This window comes from Rhagoletis zephyria, unplaced genomic scaffold (assembly GCF_001687245.7).
Source record: "Rhagoletis zephyria isolate East Lansing unplaced genomic scaffold, Rhagoletis_zephyria_1.1 Rzeph_scaffold_06120, whole genome shotgun sequence".
Lineage (NCBI taxonomy): Eukaryota > Metazoa > Arthropoda > Insecta > Diptera > Tephritidae > Rhagoletis > Rhagoletis zephyria.
The window spans coordinates 12391-18585 of record NW_016163203.1 but is presented as its reverse complement, the minus strand read 5'-3'; positions in this window follow the sequence as shown (position 1 = coordinate 18585).

Sequence of the window (6195 nt, the reverse complement as noted above, 5' to 3'; positions counted from 1 at the left end):
CTGCTTAATAATTACTTGTTTTACAACATCAAATCAGGCTTTTGACATAACCGCAAAAAAATCTTTACGGCTATAAAAAAACAGTGTCTGAAATTTTTATAATATTTATTTCAACTTGTTTGCGATTTCGCTACAACTAGTACATGTTTGAACAAGCTTTACTACATTAATTGATTTTGCCCAAAATTTTCGGCTTTGTTTTGAATATACATATTTTCTGTTCTTGCCTCAAGAGATCTCTTTCATTGATCACGAAAATGCATTACGTGCTGCCTTTACGTAAGGAAAGGAAAAATCAAAAAATGTATCTTTGACGATCAGATTGAATCAAAATTTACCTTTTACCTTAGGTCGGTTCTAAAGTCGAAAGATTAAATTTTGTGTATTTTTCGGTTCGTTTGACCATGAAAATTGCTTCCTACACTTAAGAACAGCAAACATACATTTATGCGTATGTTCAAAGATTTTTAATAAAAATTTCATTGCAAACAGTTTTCAGGTGAGAAAATGTAAACTATTCAGAGCTCTATTTTTTTAACATCATTTTAAAGGCGAAGTTAATTTTTTTTTCCAGCGAAACTATTTTTCCAGAATTCTCCATATCTAAAGCTAAAAAATACCGGTAGTTGTTCTCATTGCTGTGATATTTGATTTCGCAAAAAAAAACTTAATTTTCCATACTATGCGCCGTAGCGACCAGCATCGAATAAGAACCAGAAATGACGCGCTGGCGTCGAACAGCCGAGTTGAAAATTAACGAAGATTGAACCAAGCAAGAACTGAGGTCGAATGGCCATAGCTAACGTCGAGGTTTCACTAATTGGGTGCTCGAAATGCTGGCCGGGGATCCAGATTTTGGCCAACAAATGATTTTGATGCACTGCCAGAAAAGCCGAGGAGGCAATTTTAAGGAAATTTCACAATAAAGCCAGGATCAGTATTATAGCTCATGTCGTTGTTGTTTTATTTGAATTTCTTTTCCTCTCGTTCTTATCTGGCCACACTTTATACATATACATACATATAGGTATAGTCTTGTCTATGATTGGTTTATTAATTGTTTTTAGATCGAATTCGTTGATTTTTAAGTCCCCAGACTTAGGGCCAGTTGTTCAATGTCTGGTTAATACAACGTTTGCTTTATCGATAACATGTTATATGCATGATGTCGAAATCGTCGATTATAATATTTAATCGAGAGCTAGTGATAACCAGACATTGAACAACGGGCCGTTAATCATAAGCCCACAGGTGTGACGAAGTTATCACAAATATTGATTATATGCCAAGGCGGTCAAGACAAATGTTGCTCATACGACATGTCAGATGCGGCATTGCACTTGCCAATAAAGTTGCTAGCCACTTGCACAAAAAAATATCAAATTTACTTTTTTTACTGTAAGTTTCTTTTACTATTTGATACTCAAATAGCTATGTAGAACTATGAAAGTAACCTAAAGCTAATATAATCACAACAGCACTCCTCTTTAGATGTTTATAGAAAGCAGTAAAAAATAAAACGCAATGCAAATTATGGTTTCAACACATCTACACACGCACGCTAGCTTTTGTGTACGTATCTCGAAGCTATCATATGCAGATATCTAAATATATATATATACATAAAAACATACACGTATGTATGTATATACTTTAAACAAATATGATTTGTAAAGCACCGACAAGCGTAACCGCCAGCTACTTCATTGAAATATCAAAGAAGACACAAAGCTACTTCGCCTCAAGCAACCAATTCAAGTTGAATACACTTGAGAATGCTACCACACACAAAACTACAGTACCGTAGTTATGCTTATCACATATCAAATGCCAGTACATGTGTGTAGGAATGCATATACAAATTACACACATGCACATTAGGTCAAATGATTCATTTGGCAGTGCGAAAGTCCAATTTCGCAAACGTGGTTTTAGATTATTTTTGGTTGCCATTCTATAGAGAATACTCCAAAGTAACAAAAATTCCCTTTGTTGTTTTTGTAAAATAAAAAACACCGTTAGACAGCAATCAAACTAAAGCTTTTTAAACATTCTCTGGCTTGGCACCCGTATTTTCATATTTCAAATAGTTTGCATATAAGATAATTTAATTCGACTTTTTAAACAGGAATTAGATTTTTTAAACATGTGGAAACCCTCAGAATATAGTTCAGAAATAAAGATTTGTCCAACCCCAATTCGATTGATACCAATATATTAATAACACATTAAACTTATTAAATAATGTGAATTTAACTTTTTAAAAACGGGTGGCACCGCTCTCTAAACACCTCAGAAATGTTTTTACTTTTGAAACTAAAGATTTCTTAACACTATTTTGTTTCGCATATTTTAATATTTCGTTGTGTATAAGTTAACTGAAGTTGACTTTTCCAACAGGTGGCAAGCCCATTCAAAATATTTACAAACCATTACCTTCTTAAATTTGTTTACATATCAATTCAAATTGAATTGAATATTTTAAACAGGTGGCACCCCTCCTACAGTAAAGTTGGAAAACAAAGTTTTTTAAAACCATTTCAATTGATACCCCTTTTGAATTAAATAGTTTAACTTTTTAAATAATTTGACCGTAATTTTTTAAAAGTTGGCAACTCTTTTCGGTAAAGTAAAGCCTTTTTGCACATCGAACTAACGGTGCAGATCTGATGACCTGGATAAAAAATCCCTTCGCGTATTATATATATAGAAATCGGTGCAGAATTGGAGAATACTGAAACCTTAAGTGAAAGTGGAGTGTTTTATGAGGACTAACTGCCTTAGGAATCTCTACTCAAGGCCATAATTAATCGCTAGAAGAAACCACATCTGTATATATGAACTTACTTGTTTTATTATGTAGCTCAGTTTAAGGGGGAAGCTAACTAATTGGACAATGTTTTCAAACATAAAAAATGTCACTCAAACATAAAAAACTAAAGCCAAAAAGTCTGTTTTACGAAAGCCAAGCCATGTTTTCACATTTTACATTAAAATAATTCAACATTTTAGCTGCTTTAAATTTCGCACAGAAAAATTAATCATTTGACCTAATGTGGTATGTAAGTATGTATTTATATGCTGAAGCATGTACTTCGCTGCTTTAAAGCCACCAAAGTCTTTTTCCACGCCACTTGCTACATTGAACAAAAGCACTTTGGTGAAATAAGTAAAATAAAATCAACCAGAATGTCGAACAGAGAAGACGTACACAAGAGAAGGGTTAAAAATGGCGCAGATATCTGTATATATATAAGTACATATATTCGTATACATGAGTGCTTAACTATGTACGCACATCTCCTTATAATTCTGCACTACTTCACTACCATATCTCACCCAAAGTAGCAGCACAAATTTAAATAAAAGATAAGCCACTCTCGTCGTATCCAGGCACTGTAAGGGTAAATATNCTATGTACGCACATCTCCTTATAATTCTGCACTACTTCACTACCATATCTTCTTCAAAGTAGCAGCTAAAATTTAAATAAAAGATAAGCCACTCTCGTCGTATCCAGGCACTGTAAGGGTAAATACAAAAATCACAAACACTCAGTGAGTAAACAAATTGAACAGCATTAATGCGGAAAAATGGCGCTCAAATAGGTATTGAGAAAAATAATAAATTTATTTGTTGTTTGAAAAATCCACTTAGCCACAAAGTGAATGTGAACAAATTGTTTGCTTTAAAAATATACATATACCTTTGTTATAATCCCAAAGAAATTTCACACATTACAACCCCTTTTAGGTTAATAATTTACATTTTAGGCTAAAGTAAATTTCACTATGTAGGATGTAAAGGTAAAAGGCTAAAGAAGGCTTTATACGCGTTTGCTATACTGAAACTCTGCATAGAATGTGGAGTGCNTTCACACATTACAACCCCTTTTAGGTTAATAATTTACATTTTAGGCTAAAGTAAATTTCACTATGTAGGATGTAAAGGTAAAAGGCTAAAGAGGGCTTAATACGCGTTTGCTATACAGAAACTCTGCATAGAATGTGGAGTGCTTTTTTTTTTGCACACGAGTTTTCCCTAAGGACCTAAGGGACACATTCATAATTTCGAACTCAAAAAGTTATTACAAAAAAAAAAAAAATTGTACCAAGTTATGGGCAGTGCAAAATATTATGATAAAATTACAACTGGGACCGGTAGTTCTCTAAGCTATTTAGCTGGTGGCTGTAACATTTTGCATTCAATTTGGGTCGGCTTTTCAAGCAAATATTACCAAAAAAAATAAAAAATTTAACGCTTCGGTACATNTTTTGCATTCAATTTGGGTCGGCTTTTCAAGCAAATATTACCAAAAAAAAAAATTTAAACGCTTCGGTGCCCGAAGTTTTACTCAAAGCCGCTTCAAAGTGATTGAATAAAATTTTTATAAAAAAAAAAAAAAAATTTTTTTTAATTATTTTTATTTTTATTTAAAAATCGGGTTCAAACAACAGAAATAAATTTCTATTATAAGTGCAGATAAATGAAATTCAATACCATTATTACGATTCATCTATTTATTAAGGTTTCTGGGTCTACAATTTAAGACAAGTTTTGCCAACGCAACATTGAGTTTAAGGGGGATAATCTTTCCTTTAGAGTGTTTTCGCATAATACTGCCATTGGCAGCTTCATAATTGTCTCTATTAAAATCAGCCTGTCTCTTCAGACTTCAGACTTTGGACTTTGGGTTTTTGGTTCAAAATCATCGCTAAGAAAATTCAAAATAGAAATGTAATACCCTAATGTAATTAAAGGAATTTGCCTTTTTCAAAATTTTCAAATGCTGCGCTCTCGGTGGAGTTAATCTCTAACAAAATGCATAAGTTTACGCGGAAACTGTTAATGGCTCGAAATCTAAACACAGACCACCTAGACGAATTTTGAGAACTTAATAGCTTTATTCCACGAAAGCTTTTGAGCGGTAATTTAGNCTCAAGAAATGGACCGGTAAGTTGGCCACCAAGATCATGCGATTTGACGCCTTTAGACTATTTTTTGTGGGGCTACGTCAAGTCTAAAGTCTACAGAAATAAGCCAGCAACTATTCCAGCTTTGGAAGACAACATTTCCGAAGAAATTCGGGCTATTCCGGCCGAAATGCTCGAAAAAGTTGCCCAAAATTGGACTTTCCGAATGGACCACCTAAGACGCAGCCGCGGTCAACATTTAAATGAAATTATCTTCAAAAAGTAAATGTCATGGACCAATCTAACGTTTTTTTTTAAAAAAAAAGTTATCAAGCTCTTAAAAAATCACCCGTTATATAAAATCTTTCTGCAAATAAATTAATAACATTTTCTGTATTTATTAATTACACAGTTCAACAATTTTATAATAATTTTACATAATAATATATATGGAAGAGGATGTTTCACGGACCAACTTTGCCAAATACAGTACTAATACAGAAGGTATGCGTCGTTTTAAGGGAGATTAAATTTAAACATTTTGCAGGAAACTAAAATTTATTTATCAAAAATCTCATGTATAAATCGGCTTCAAATGAAATGTCTGTCCGCATACTTCTGCAGTAGAATTTAATGAGGATTTTTTTTGTAGCAGATTTTAACACTCTTACTCCTACTTAAATGGGCATTTTTGACTCGTCTTCAAAAGAGCTAAAATGGGAGCTCGTTAAAAAGAGCACTTGGAGAGTTAAAATGTACCACGAAAATTTTAAGCAGACAATTTTACAGGGGGTCAATGAAGATGAAAAACTTGTACGGGTTAGGATAAGTGCGTAAGAAAGCTTAAGAAAGGTACAGAGGATCGATTTGTATGGAAGGCAATTTTTAAATCTTCCGCACAGCACAGGGTGAATTTTATATTTTATTTTTCAACTAAATTACATTTTAAATCTAGTAATGAATACCAAAAACGATAAATGTTAAGTTTGTTAAGAAAGTATAAATAAGAAAGTATATATATATATTTTGTTAAAAATTCCACATTAAATTCTACTAAGAAGTCTGGGCACAGAAATATAATTTGAAGTCATTTTAAAGATGATGTTTTCGATAAAAAAAAAAACGCCCCAACGCACCCAAGGTACCTTTACAAGCATCCTACTGTTGAAGTACCTACTACTGGTGTAGATAACAAATGTATACAGAACTTTTAAAATTATTTAATGTATACATATAAAACTCGATACGAGAATCATCTATCGTACAATTTTTTTAAGACTAT